Raw genomic sequence first — 14,466 nt, 5'->3', positions numbered from 1 at the left:
CATGACAGGAGCAAAGGTCCCAGGAGATGAGGCACTTGGTTGGACCCAGACCTCTCCTATGGTGGAGAGGGCTTAAGGAAGAAGATCAGAGACAGAAAAAATGGGCTGGAATTAAGTAGAACACCTGGGGTGAGGACCAGAGGTGGAAATATGGGGGTGATAAAAATGGGAAAAAGGGAGAGGAAAGGCATAATAAATTGGCTGCAGGGATTAAAGAAAACCTGGAGGGGAAGAAGGTTGGGGTGGTTTGGGACAGCAGGAGTAGGATGGGACAGGGGAGTTGTGTGGAATCTTATAGTAGAAAGCAAATTTAAAGGGGGCATCAGGAGAGAGAATGGGGTTTCAGGGTGATGGGAGGAGACAGCTGAGGCCTGGGGAAGGGGAGAGTCTCTGGCCAGCATCAACTGCATTGAAAACAGCTGTGATTAATTGACAGTTATTTCTCCCTCAAAGAGCCTTGATTGGGCAATTTACCCAAGTCAAGGGCCTGGGAGGGGCTGAATTTGTGTCAACAAACCCTGCTCTCCTAGATCTTCCAACTGAAGCTGCCATATGCCCTGAGCCTGGCCAATTCCATTTGGCAGAAGAAAAGATCAATGACAGAGCCAGGCATAGTAAAAGGTGCAAGGAGGAAGAAGGCAGGCTGAAAGAGTGATTGGTGGTCACTTCTTGGTCAGCCAACAGTCATGGAGCTAAAGCAGGAATATCGGTGACCCATACAGACAGGGCAGTGGGGCAATGGTACCCCACATGTCAACCTGTCCTAAAGGCTTCCCCGGGAGTCTGGCCAGGTGCTGATTCTCTAGCAGGCAGCAGGGGTGTAACTTCCAGAACTCCCAATTTCTGGGTATATCTAGACCTGGCCTTGAGGTAGCTGGACAGAATCTAGTCAGCAGTTGTTTTGGGCCTTTTCCAAGACAGCCTTTCTTTAACACTGTTGGGCTTGGTCATGGCAGGTTAGTGATAACAGCCTAGACTGAGCAATGGGCAGGCTTCATTCAAGAGCAAACATTGAATTTGTGTGTCCTTTACTTGTAATGATTTCTCAGGACTTCTGCATTCAGACTCCATGAATAACAGTCTTCTGAAGACCCCACTTGTATGTCACACCACCTCCTCCCCAGGTCCTGCTCAGGCTAGACCTGATAGGCAGGGTGTTCATTTTCCACTGGTCCCAGGGTTTCTGGAGACCCTATGAGAACCAAGGCTCAGGAATCCTGCTCTGGCCTCTGCCAGAGGGCCAACAATTAGCTGCCGGTCTACTGGGAGCCCAGCCTCATCTACCATGCATTGACCTCTTTCACAACAAAAGTCATGGCTACACTAGCATTCTCTTGATTTCCTGAATGCAACAAGCTGCCTCCTTCAGCGTACTGGCAGGTACAGCTACCAGTCTTTAGTCCAGAGATGGACAGTCACCAAAAAACACTGGCAGTTTAAAGCAGCTCTCAGCCAGGACTCTGCCACTCCCCAGTGGAAACCTCACCCAATTCCTCTGACTCTCTGGCCTTTTCAACCAGGTCTTTACCCCACCAAGGTAAGGTCAATATGTCAGAATGAAAAAAAAACAGAACCCGTATTATTTCATGCCCACATGATCTTGGAACATGGAGCAAGACCTCCAGAAGCAAAATGAGCAACAGCAAATTCAGAGGCTCAGACAACACCTTGGTAGTATCAGAGCATTAGTGAAGTAAAGAGGGAACAATATGTGGAAAGGGCATCAACTCTATGGTGACAGTTCAAACTAAGGCAAAACATGTTCTTCGCACTGTGGAGTGTTTGGGTGATGGATAATAAGCTAGAGTATCTGAAAATTTTCTGAAGTTATTAAGCAATGCATTCCCGATAAATGCTACTTGGTACAAAAAACACAGAGCAGCAGGCTTTGGTCTGTCAAATCTGAGTCAGACTATTTGGTTACTACAGATTCCTAGACAAACTAGAACATTTTTGGATTCAATGAGACTGTTTATAATCCTTTCTCAGAGATGGCTAGCAAAGAAAATTTGAGTCATCCCAGAGTTGCTTTGAAGTGACTGGCAGGACAGGTGCATCTCTGTTCTATGAGAAAGTGTCAGTATCGTTCATCCTCTGAATTGAAAACCTGATGCATAAACCTCATAATGGGCATGTTCTACTCTTATTGTTAAGTCAGATTTTCCAGAGTGGGAAGAGCAACAGTGTGATCCATTCAGTATTGGGTAAAAAAAAAAAAAATGTGTGTGTGTGTGTATATATATATGTGTGTTATGTAGTAATGACAAGAAGACTGCAAAAGAGCATCCTGTCTCCATTTCTCAAAATTTTTCTTTTTCTTTTATAAAATAATTAATTAATTAAAATTTTGGGGGGTGACATTGGTTAAAAATCCAATAAGTTTCAGCTGTACACTTTAATAGTAAGACAGATATATGTTTACACTGTGTGTTTACCTCCCATAGTTATATTTCTTTCTAGTACCACATATTCGACCCCTTTTACCCTGTTTACTTCCCTCCCTCCCTGCTACCCTCTGGTAACCACTAGTCTATTGTCCATGACCATGAGTCTCTGTTTGTCCTGTTCCTTTGTTGCTTTTAGGTTTATATCCCACATATAAGTGATATCATGTAATTTTCAACTTTTTATGTCTGGCTTATCTCAGCATAATTATCTTGAGGTCCATCCATGTTGTAGCAAATGGTAGTATTTCATCTCTTCTTATAGGTTAGTAATATTCCATTATGTATATGTACCACAGCTTCTTTAGCCAATCATCTATTGCAAGACACTTCAGTTGCTTTCATGTCCTGGTCACCGTGAATAGTGCTGCTATAAACATTGGTGCGCAAATATCTTTATGGATATGGGTATTGAAGTTTTTGGGGTAAATACCCAGTAGAGGGATTGCTGGAGAATATGGTAGATCAATTCTTAGTTTTTTGAAGAAACTCCATACTGTTTTCCACAGTGGCTGTATAAATTTGCAGTCCCACCCGCAGTGTATGAGGGTTCCTTTTTCTCCACAACATCTCCAACATTTGTTATTACTTGTCTTGTTGAGTATAGCTATTCTAAGAGTTGTGAGATAGTATCTCATTGTGGTTTTGATTTGCATTTCCCTAATAGCTAGTGATGTTAAACATCTTTTCATATATTTGTTGGCCATTTGTATGTCCTCTAGGGAGAAGTGTCTGTTCAGGTCCTCTGCCTATTTTTTGATTGGATCATTTGTTTTTTTGTTGTTATTGAGTTCTATGAATTCTTTGTATTTTTTGGATATTAGGCCCTTATCAAATGTGTTGCTTTCAAATATATTTTCGCATTCAGATGATTGTCTCTTTACCTTGTTGATGGTTTCTTTTGCTGAGCAGAAGCTTTTTAGTTTGATGTAGTCCCATTCATTTTTATTTATTGCTTTTACTTCCCTTGCCTTTGAGGTGAAATTCATAAAATTATCTTTAAGTCCAAGGTCCTTGAGTTTAGTTCCTATGTTTTTTCTATGCATTTTATTGTTTCAGGTCTTATATTCAGGTCCTTAGTCCTGTTTGAGTTAATTTTGGTGTATGGTGATAGACAATGGTCTAGTTTCATTCTTTTGTAGGTGGCTTTCCAGTTTTCACAGCACTATTTATTGATGAGGCTTTCCTTTTGCAACTGACTCTTTTTGGCTTTTTGGTCAAAAATTAATCGCCCACATAAATATGGGTTTACTTCTGGACTCTCGATTTTGTTCCACTGGTCCATGTTTCTGTTTTTCTGCCAACACCATGCTGTTTTGATTACTGTCGCTTTGTAGTATAATTTGAAGTCGAGCAGAGTGATGCGTCCAGCCTCCTTCTTTTTTCTCAGGATAGCCTTAGCAATTCAGGGTCTTTTGTGCTTCCATAGAAATCTGATGATTTTTTGTTCTATTTCTTTAAAAAATGCCGATGGGATTTTGATTGAGATTGCATTAAATCTGTATAATACTTTAGGTAATGTGGTCATTTTAACTATGTTGCTCTTCCAGTCCAAGAACATGGAATATCTTTCCATTTCTTTGTATCTTCTTTGATTTCTTTTAACAGGGACTTATAGTTTTCTTTATATAGTTCCTTCACATGTTTCATCAGATTTATTCTCAGGTATTTTATTCTTTTTGCTGCAATTGCAAAAGGAATTATTTTTCCACTTCTTTTTATGACAATTTATTCTTAAAGTATAGAAACACTATGGATTTTTGAACATTGATTTTGTATCCAGAAACTTAACTGTATTTGCTTATTGTTTCTAGTAATGTTCTTGTGGAGTCTTTAGGGTTTACTATATAGAGAATCATGTCATCCGCAAATAATGACAGTTTGGCTTCTTTGTTTCCTATTTGGATGCCTTTTGTATCTTTCTCTTGCCTGATTGCACTCACTAGGACCTCCAATATTATATTAAATAACAGTGGTGATAGTGAACAGCATTGTTTTTTCTAGATCTTAGAGGGAAGGATATTAGTTTTTCACCGTTAAGTATAATGTTGGCTGAGGGTTTGTCATATATGGCCTTTATTATGTTAAGATATTTTTCTTCTATACCGATTTTGTTAAGTGTTTTGATCATAAATGGATGCTGTATCTTGTCGAAGGCTTTTTCCGCATCTATTGATATAATCATATGATTCTTATTTTTTAAATTTGTTTACATGGTGTATCCCATTAATCAATTTGCATATGTTAAACCATCCCTATACCTCTTGGATGAAGCACACTTGATCGTGATCTGTAACCATTTTATATGTTGCTGTATTCGATTCGCTAGTATCTTATTTGAAATTTTTGCATCTGTGTTCACGAGAGATATCAGTTTGCAGTTTTCTTTTTTCCTGTTATCTTTACCAGGTGTTGGTATCAGGGTAATACTGGCCTCATAAAATGAGTTGGGAAGTATTGCCTCTCCTTCGATTTTTTGGAAGAGTTTGAGGAGAATAGGTATTAAATCTTTGAATGTTTGAGAGAGTTCACTGGTGAAGCCATCTAGTCCTGGACTTTTACTTTTTGGTATGTTCTTGATGATTGTTTCAATTTTTATACTGCTGATCGGTCTATTTAGATTTTCCAGTTCTTCTTGATTCAGTCTAAGAAGGTTGTAATTTTCTAAGTACTGGTCCATTTCTTCTAGGTTATTAAATTTGGTGTTATATACTTTTTCATAGTATTCTTGTATGATCTTTTTTATTTCTGTGATATCTGTCATAATTTACTCCCTTTTTTCCCTATTTTGTTATTTGTGTCCTTTCTCTCTTTTTCTTTAGTGAGTATAGCCAGGGGTTTGTTAATTTTATTAACCTTCTCAAAGAACCATCTCTTTGTTACATTTACTTTTTTTAATTGTTTTTTTTTCAATTTCATTTATTTCTGCTCTAATTTTGATTATTTCTTTCTTTTTGTCGACTTTAGGCTTCATTTGTTCTTTTCTAGTTTTTTAAGATGAAGTGTTAGCTTGTTTATTTGGGCTCATTCTTGGTTTTGGAGATAGGCCTGTAATGATATGAACTTCCCTCTCAGGACCACTTTTGCCATGTCCCAAAAGTTTTGATATGTCGTACTATCCTTATCATTCGTTTCCATGTATCTCTTGATCTCTCTTTTTATTTCTTTCTATAACCCAGTTATTCTTCAGTAGCATGTTGTTTAATCTCCATGTATTATTTCTATATAACCCAGTATTATTTCTATAACCAAGTTATTCTTCAGTAGCATGTTGTTTAATCTCCATGTATTTGTGGTTCTTCCTGATTTCTTTTTGCAGTTGATCTCTAGTTTCAAAGCATTATGATCAGAAAATATGGTTGGTATGATTTCAACCCTCTTATATTTGTTGAGGCTATCTCTGTATCAGTATATACTCAATATATATACTGATAGGCTATCTCTGTATCAGTATATATTCAATATATATACTGATTCAATATATACTCAGTATATATTCAATCCTTGCGAATGTTCCATGTGCAGTAGAGAAGAATGTATAAGCAGCTGTTTTGGGATAAAAGGCTCTGTAAATGTCAATTATGTCCAGTTGGTCTAATGTGTCATTTAAGGATGTTATTTCCTTATTGATTTTCTGTTTGGATGATCTGTCCATGTCCGACAGTGGGATATTTAGGTTCCCTACTACAATAGTGTTTTGGTCTGTTTCTCCCTTTAGTTCTGTTAGTAATTGTTTTATATGTTTCGGGGCTCCCTGATTAGAAGCATAGATATTAATAATTGTTATATGTTCTTGGTGCATGATTGCCTTTAACATTATGAAGTGTCCCTCAGTATCTTTCTTTACCTTTTTTATTTCGAAGTCTATTTCATGTGATATTAGTACCACTACTCCCATTTTTCTCTAAATGCCATTTGCTTGAAATATCATTGTCCACTCTTTCACTTTGAGTCTATATTTGTCTTTGGAGCTGAGATGTGTCTCCTGGAGGCAGCATATGGTTAAGTTTTGGTTTTTGATCCATTCTTCAGTTCTGTGCCTTGGTTGGATATCAGAGCCCTGCTGTATATAAAATAAGTGTCCAGGAAGAAAATGGGGGAGAAGAGAATGGGCTGGAAGTTGGTAGAACAGATGAGATGAGGACCAGAGGAAGAAATGGGAATTGATAAAATGGGGGAGAAGAAAGGAGAAAAAATTGGCAGCAGAGTGTACGGAAACCTGAAGGAGAAGGAGGATGTGTTGGTTGGGGCCCATAAGATTTGGAAGTGACAGGGGAGTGGAGATGAAACCTTAGAGTAGAAGACACATGGACAGGGATCCTCAGGGGAGAGAATGGGCTATAGGGTGAAAGAAGAACACATCAGAGGCCTGGGGGAAGGGAGAGCTCACTCCCTAGCCAGGATCAACTGCATGGGCAACTGCTGTGATTTATTGATAGCTGCTTTCTGCTCCAAGGAGCCTTGAGTGAGCAACATACCTATCCCAGTCCAGGGTCACAGCAGGGCTGAATATGCATCAATTTGTCCCTACCTTCAATGACCTCCCCTCTGGGGATTCTGCCTGCCCTGGTTGGTACCAGGTGGCAGAAGAAGAAACCAAAGACAAAGCCAGAAAGAGTAAAGCATCAAGGGGAAAAAGGAGCAGGCTGAAATTGTGGCTGGTGGTTACCTCTTGGTCAGCCAAAAGACTTGGATCTAAAGCAGAAATATCACTGACCCCGATAACCAGGGCAAGAGGGACATTAGATAGCACATGGCAAGCTGCTTGCTGGCCCCTTGGGGTCTGGCCAGGTGTTGACTCTCTAGGAGGGGGCAAGACGGTGATTTTCAGACCTCTCAATTCCAGGTTATTTCTAACTCTTGACCCCAGGATATTGGACAGGACTTGGCCAGCTCTTGTTCTGGGCCTTCTCTCAGCTTTGGTGTCTTTATCCATGCTGACCATGGTCATGGGAGCCTGGTGATAACAGACTGGACCAGGCCACAGGCAGTGAGCTTTATTCAACAGCAAACATTGGATTTGTGTGCCCTGTACTTGGAATGACTTCTCAGGACTCCTGCATCCAGCTGGGACTCCATCAATAGCAGATGCCTCCTGGAGGCCCCACTAGTGTGTCACACCACCTCCTTCTCAGCCTCAGTTCAGGTCAGACAAAACAGGCAGGGTGTTCATGCACCACTAGCCCCATGTTCTTGGAGATCCCATGAGAACTAAAGACCAGGAAGTCTGCTCTGGCCTCTGCCAGAGGGCCAGCCATTAGTCACTGGCCTACCGGGAGCCCAGTCTCACCTGCCCAACCTGGACCTTTTTAACCACCCAAGTCGTGGCTGCATCTGCATTCTCTCAATTTGCTCAAATGCCACAAGCTGTCTCCTTCAGCCTAGTGGCTGTTCCAGCCACAAGTCCTTACTCTAGAGGTGGGCGGTCACCAGACAACACTGGCAATTTCAGGGTTGCTTTCGGCCAGGAACTCCAGCCTTTGCTACTTCCTAGCTGGAAACTTCACATAGTTCTGTGATGCTGGCCCTTTCAACTAGTCCCCCACCCCACCAAGGGAAGGGCACTATGTCAGCCAGAAAAGGACAGGTCCCTTATGATTTCACTTCCATGTTCTCTTGGAACAGAGAGCAAAACCCTTAGAAGCAAAATGACCAACAGCAAATTCTGAGGCTCTGGCAACACAATGATGGTGACCGGATCATGAGGGGAGTAGAAGGGAAACAACATGTGGAAAGGGCATCAGCTCTACAATGAAGGTTAAAACCCAGACCACAGGTGCCAAGCATGCAGTGCAGCATACAGGTTTTGGATTACAAGGGAGAGACCCTGAAATTTTTCAGAGGTTTTTAATAATGTCTCACTGACAGGCTTTACTTGGTCAAAAGGACACACAGCAGCAGGTTTTGGTCTGTCAAACCCTAGTTGAACATTGCAGTTACTCCAGATTTCTGAACACTCTGGAATGTGTTTTGGATTTGATGGGATTTTTTTAATCCATTCACAGAAATGGCTGGCAAAGAACACTTGAGGAATCCCAGAGTCACTTTGAAATGCCTGGCAGGGTCTATGGCCATGCCACTCTGAACAAGCCCAATCCCATCTGATCTCAGAAGCTAAACAGGGTCAGGCCTGGTTAGTACTTGAATAGGAGACCACCTGGGAAGACCAGGTGCTGTAGGCATAAAAAATAAAAAAATAAGTGATTGTAAGCTGACAAAGTCTTTGCAATCCGTGAGGTCGACCAAGAGTTGCCTTGCCAGGAAGGAAGGAAGGAAGGAAGGAAGGAAGGAAGGAAGGAAGGAAGGAAGGGAGGGAGGGAGGGAGGGAGGAAATGCCTGGCAGGACAGATGGGTGTTTCTTGAGATTGTGTCAAACCCATTAATCCACTGAGTTGAAAATGAGATGCACTTACAAAGGACATCTTCCACTCTTATTGATAAGTTTGCTTCTGGAGAGCTGGAAGAGGGACAGCATGGTCCATTTGGGATGGGATTGAAAGAAATATGGATATGACAAGAAGGCTGTGAAATGGAATCCACTCTCTATTTTGTAATATTTTGCAAGAAATTATACTTTGTGGAAAAATAAACAGTCTCATTGAGTGCAAATGGGGTTGGTGTACACTCTGTCTCCTTGGTCTTGGGTTAAAATGGGGATCCAAGGGACACTGGAACAACCCAACTTTTTGTTGTTAATTTTTGCCCTGTGGAGGTGTTTGCCTGAAACTCAGTTGGGATTTCTCCCAGGAAGCACTCTGGAATTCATACAGAACCACACAAAATGCTTTGAACTGGATGCCAAAAACCTTCCTAAACTGGTCGTTGTGCAACGTCTGTTCAAATATTATGTGAGATGGGGGTTGGGGACAGGCCAAAGGGGCCTTTGGGGATCCACTGAATGGTGATGGGTGCTACAGAGACTGCCTGCCCTTTGTTTACATGTGTAGAATCCTAAGAACGGCCACTTGGAATGCATGTCATCTCAGACACCCATTTTCCCACAAGCATCAGAAATTCATGAGTCCATTAGGCAAGAAAGTTAAAAAAAGAAGCACTAAGTCACCTTGGAGCAAAGGAAAGGTTATTCACTATATAGAAAATTATCTGACAGAAGCCAGAGCCATCCCCCTCCTCAGCCACCAGGGCTCCAGACTAAGCTTTGTCCTCAGGTAAACAGAGCCTCCACTGGCCCCAGAGGCTGGGCAGCGATCTCCACTCTAGAAAACAGGAAGCTCTAGTCCTGAGGTGGATTCTGCCTTGTCCCTTGTAGGCCAGCAAGCAGGAGCTCCGACTGATTAGACGTGGGAGGCATTGCACCCCCTGCTGGCCACGCAGATGCAGCGCATGAAGCTTCGACTATGATTTGGGGCTGGCATTGGGGGAACAGTCCCTTCCCAAAGGTTCCTTTGATGACATTTCCACCACTTTTAAAAAAGTTTATATCCTTGATTTAGGCAGAGACAGTATCCAAGGAGATTTTAGTTTTGTCAGGTGCATGATGCACTGATCTGGCAGTGACACATCTTCCAAATTATTGGCCACCCAGAGTCTAGTAATCATCTGTCATCCAGCAAACTATCATAATATTACTGACAGGATTGTTCTCACTTTTTTCACTTATCCGTCAAAACCATGCCAAACCAAGTATTTCCATACATCTGTGGGGAAATAGAAATGAAACAATCACACACTCATCTAGATGATGATCCACGCACATGACACTTGATGCACACATGCTGATTTGCACTCACACTTAACACACACAATACTCCCACATAACACTAAAAAACACATGAAAACACGCCCCGACACTCACAGAAATGTTCACACAGACACACATGGGCAGACGTTCCACGCATTGACAATGCCAGCACAGACACATTCACTTATTCCCCACACAAACACCCACCTATGCAAAGAGGCTGTGAAAACACCTAGCCAGGGAACTTCTCTGACTCAGTGTCCAGACATTTAGGGACGTGGTTCAGCTACACAACATCCGCAGATGAACGAGCCAATGAGGTAGCCATGGCAGATCCTAGCTAACACAGACACAGAAAAACCCCCAAAGTCAAGCAAGAATCCCAGCCAGGCCCTTGAGCCACCCAATACTTTTCTTCCTTTGCCATCCATTCCTGGGTATTGCTGCTCAGTCTCCTCAGCCAGAGGGCTACTCTGGTTGGCCTTGCCTCAGGAGAAATGGGCATATGCCTGGCACCCTAACTTGGAGTGGGGACATGAAGTCATACTTTCTGAGCCAGAGGACAGGTTTCAAAACAAATCACTGACCCACATGCTCCTAGAACGCTGTTCTCAGCTGCGCTGGCATGGCCAGCAGAGGGCTTGACAGGAGCGAAGGTTCCACGAGGTAGGTTGCTTGGCTGGGACCCAGAACCCTGCAGTGGAGGAAAAGAGTATCCAGGAAATGGATGGGGGAGGGTAGAATGGGCCAGAAGTGGGTGGAATAGTTGGGGTGAAAACCAGGGTTGATGAAATGGGAGAGAGGGAGCGGGAAGGGAGAAAGAATGAGTGGCAATGGTATAGGAAAAACTGGAAGAGAAGGAAGATGGGCTGTTTGGAACCTATAGGAGTCGGAAGACACAGGGGAGTGGAGGTTGAAGCTTAGAGTAGAAGGCACATGGACAAGGGTTGTCAGGGGAGAGAATAGGCTACAGAGAGATGAGAGGATACAGTAGAGGCCTGGGGGAAAGGAGAACTCTTGCCCTGGCCACTGCATGGGCAACAGTTGTGATTTAATGACAGCTAGTCCTCTCTCCAAGGAGCCTTGATTGGGTAATTCACCTGTGCCAGTCCAGGGTCTCAGCAGGGTTGAATTTACATCAATTTGCTCCTGTCCTCACAGAGCTCCCCTCTGGGGCTTCTGCCCGCTCTGGGCCTGGCAGGTTATGGATGGCAGAAGAGGAAACAGAACAGAGCCAGAAAGAGTAAAAGCTCCATGGGAAAAGGGAATAGGCTGAAATAGTGGCTGGTGGTCACTTCTTGTTCAGCCAACAGATTTTGATCTGAAGCAAGAATATCGCTGACCCTGACAGGGCAAAAGAGACATTGGATCCCACTTAGAAATGTGGTATGCTACAAAACACAAAACACCCACAGATGAATAAGCCAATTAGGTGGGCCATGTCTGACCTGAGTGACGCAGACACATAAAAAACACCCAGTCAAGCAAGCTCCCCAACTAGGGCCTTGAGCCACCTGATTTTTTTTTTTTGCCCTGTAGGACTGGGCCTTGCTGTGCAGTCACCTCAGCAGTTGCCTCAGCCCTCTGGCTGGCCTTGCCTCAGGAGGAATGGCTGTATGCATGACAGTCTGAATTGGGGAGATGTTGCAGGATTGCTCTTCCTGAGCCACAGGCCAGGCTTAAAAACAAATTACAAACCTACACACCCCAAGAACACTGTCCTCAGCTGCCCCTGCCTGGCCAGGAAGGGGGTTGACAGGAGCCAAGTTCCCAGGAGCTGGGGTGCCTGGTTGGGACCCAGAGCCCTACTGTGGAGGAAAAGATTCTTTAGAAATAGGATGGGTGACAGGGAGAATGGGCTGGAATTAGGTAAATGAGCTGTGGTGAGGGCCAGAGGTAGAGGGACAGGAGTGATGAAGATGGGAGAAAGAGAAGAGGGAGGGAGAAAGAATTTTCTGCAGGAGTATAAGGAAACCTGGAGGGGGAAAAGGATGAACTGATTAGAGGAAGCAGGAGCTGGAAGAGATAAGAGAGTCGAGGTGGAATCTTAGAGTAGAAGGCAAAAGGAAAGGGACATCAGGGAAAAGAATGGGGCTTAAGAGTGATGGTAGAAGATAGTGGAGGCCTGGGAAAGGGGAGAGCTCTCTGAGTGGCCAGCATCAACTGCATGAAAAACAGCTGTGATTAATTGACAGCTAGTTCTCTCTCAAAGGAGTCTTGATTGGGTTACTCACCTGTGCCAAGCAAGGGGCATGGAGGGGTTGAATTTGCCTCAACTCACCCAGAACTACCCTCTGGAGCTGCCACTAGTCCTGGGCCTGACTGGTTCTGTTGACAGAAGAGGAAACAGTGAACAGAGCCAGGGAGGGTGAAAGCTCCAGGGAAAGGTGGGTGGACTGGAAGAGTGGCTGTTGGTCACTTCTTGGTCAGTCAACAGACTTGGATCTAAAGCAGGAATTTCAGTGACATGGACAGTCAGAGCAGGGTAGAAAATGGGACCCCACAAGGCTAGCTACCCTGTAGGTCCCCCGGGGTCTGGCCATGTGCTGATACTTCAGGAGAGGGCAGAGCGGTGGCTTCGAGACCTCCCAATTCCTGGCCTGTTTCACGTCTGCCCTTGAGCAGCCTGGGCAGAACCCAGCCAGCTGTTGTCCTGGATCCTATTTCAGATTGTCTTTCTTCAACACTGCTGGTATTGGTCGCAGAAGTGTCATGATAACAGCCTGTAGGGGGCCACAGGCAGAGGGCTTCATTTAACAACAAAAGTTGGATTTTTGTGTCCTATATCTGGAATGATTTCTCAGGATTCCAGTGTCCAGCTGTGACTCCATCAATAGCAGTCTTCTCCTGGGGACCCTACTAGTGTATCATATCATCTCTTCCCCAGTGTCAGCTCAGGCCAGAACAGATGGGCAGGATAATCTGGCTTTACTGATTCCAGGGTACTTGGAAACCTCATGTGAAACAAGGCTCAGGAGGCCTACTCTGGCTTATGCCAGAAGTCAGGCCATTAGACACCGGCCTACTGGGAGGCCAACATCACCTGCCACACATTGATCTCTTTGGCCACCCAAATTGTGGATGCGTCAGCATTCTCTCAATTTCATGGATGCTGCTGGCTACTCCCTTCAGCCCACTGGCTGGTCCAGCAACCAGTCCTTAGTTGGGAGACTGATGGTCACCAGACAGCACTGGTGATTTCAGGGCTGCATCAAGATAGGAAATCCAGCTTTTGCCACTTCCTAGCTAGAAAGCTCACCTAATTCCTCTGTAACATTGGCCTTTTCAGCCAAGCGTCCACCCCACCAAGGTAAGAACAATATGTCAAACTGAAAGAAACAAGAAATATTTTTACACAGCAATGTGTTCTTGGAAGAGAGAGCAAGAGCCCCAGAAACAAAATAAGCAACAACAAATTCAGAGGCTCAGACAACATTTTGGTGGTGACCAGAGCGTGAAGGCAGTGGAGGAAATGACATGTGGAAAGGGCGTCAGCTCTAGGGTGATGATTCAAGCCCAGGCAGCAGGAGCTGAGCATGCCATGGAGTATACAGTGTTGGATGATTAGGTAACACACCTAACATTTCTCTGAGGTTATTAAGCAGTGCATCCTCCGATAGCTCTCACTTGGTAAAAAGGAAACACAGCAGCAAACTTTGATTCGTCAAACACAAGTCAGGCATTTAAGTTACTACAGATTCTGAGACAAACTGCAAAAATTTTTTGGACTCGATGAGAGTTTTTAATCCATTCACAGAGATGGTTAGCATTCAAACATTTGCATCATCCCAGAGTCACCCCAAAGTGACTGGCAGGGTGACTGCATCACTTTTTCATGAGAACATGTCAAACACATTCATGCTCTGAGTTGAAAACCTGATGCATTCATAAAGGGCATGTTCCACTCTTATAGATAAGTCAGCTTCTTGAGAGCTGGAAAAGCAACAGTGTGATATGGGATTAGGTTGAACGAAATATGGAAATGACAAGAAATCTGTGAATCAGCATTCATTCTCCATTTTCCAAATTTTTTCAAAGAATTATACTTTGTAGAAAAATAAACAGAGTGCAGCTGAGTGGGGTGCATGCTGTTTCTCTTCAGGCTCAAATGGGGCTCCGTGGGTGTAGGGTTAACTCAGAACATAGCCCCACTACATAGTCAAATGACATATCTGCTTGGCCAGCAGCCAAGGAAGGCAGTAACCAAAGATATTTCAGCAATTTCTACTCCCAAAATCGATTTCTACTGCTCACATGGATGTTATCTGCTCCTGTAACCAAGCAGCACATCTTGCTCCCATATGCCTGAGAAGGCTTCTT

The 14,466-nt window shown here is 43.6% G+C and overlaps 1 pseudogene; it reads left to right on the top strand.

Moving 5' to 3' along the window:
• Positions 1-8,507: 8,507 nt before the first annotated feature.
• LOC112481152 lies at positions 8,508-8,626 on the top strand (annotated as a pseudogene).
• The last annotated feature ends 5,840 nt before the right edge of the window (positions 8,627-14,466 follow it).

Source organism: Pteropus alecto, unplaced genomic scaffold (genome assembly GCF_000325575.1).
Source record: "Pteropus alecto unplaced genomic scaffold, ASM32557v1 scaffold265, whole genome shotgun sequence".
Classification (NCBI taxonomy): domain Eukaryota; kingdom Metazoa; phylum Chordata; class Mammalia; order Chiroptera; family Pteropodidae; genus Pteropus; species Pteropus alecto.
The sequence above is the reverse complement of the archived record's forward strand: the minus strand, read 5'-3'. Positions and strand labels throughout refer to the sequence as shown.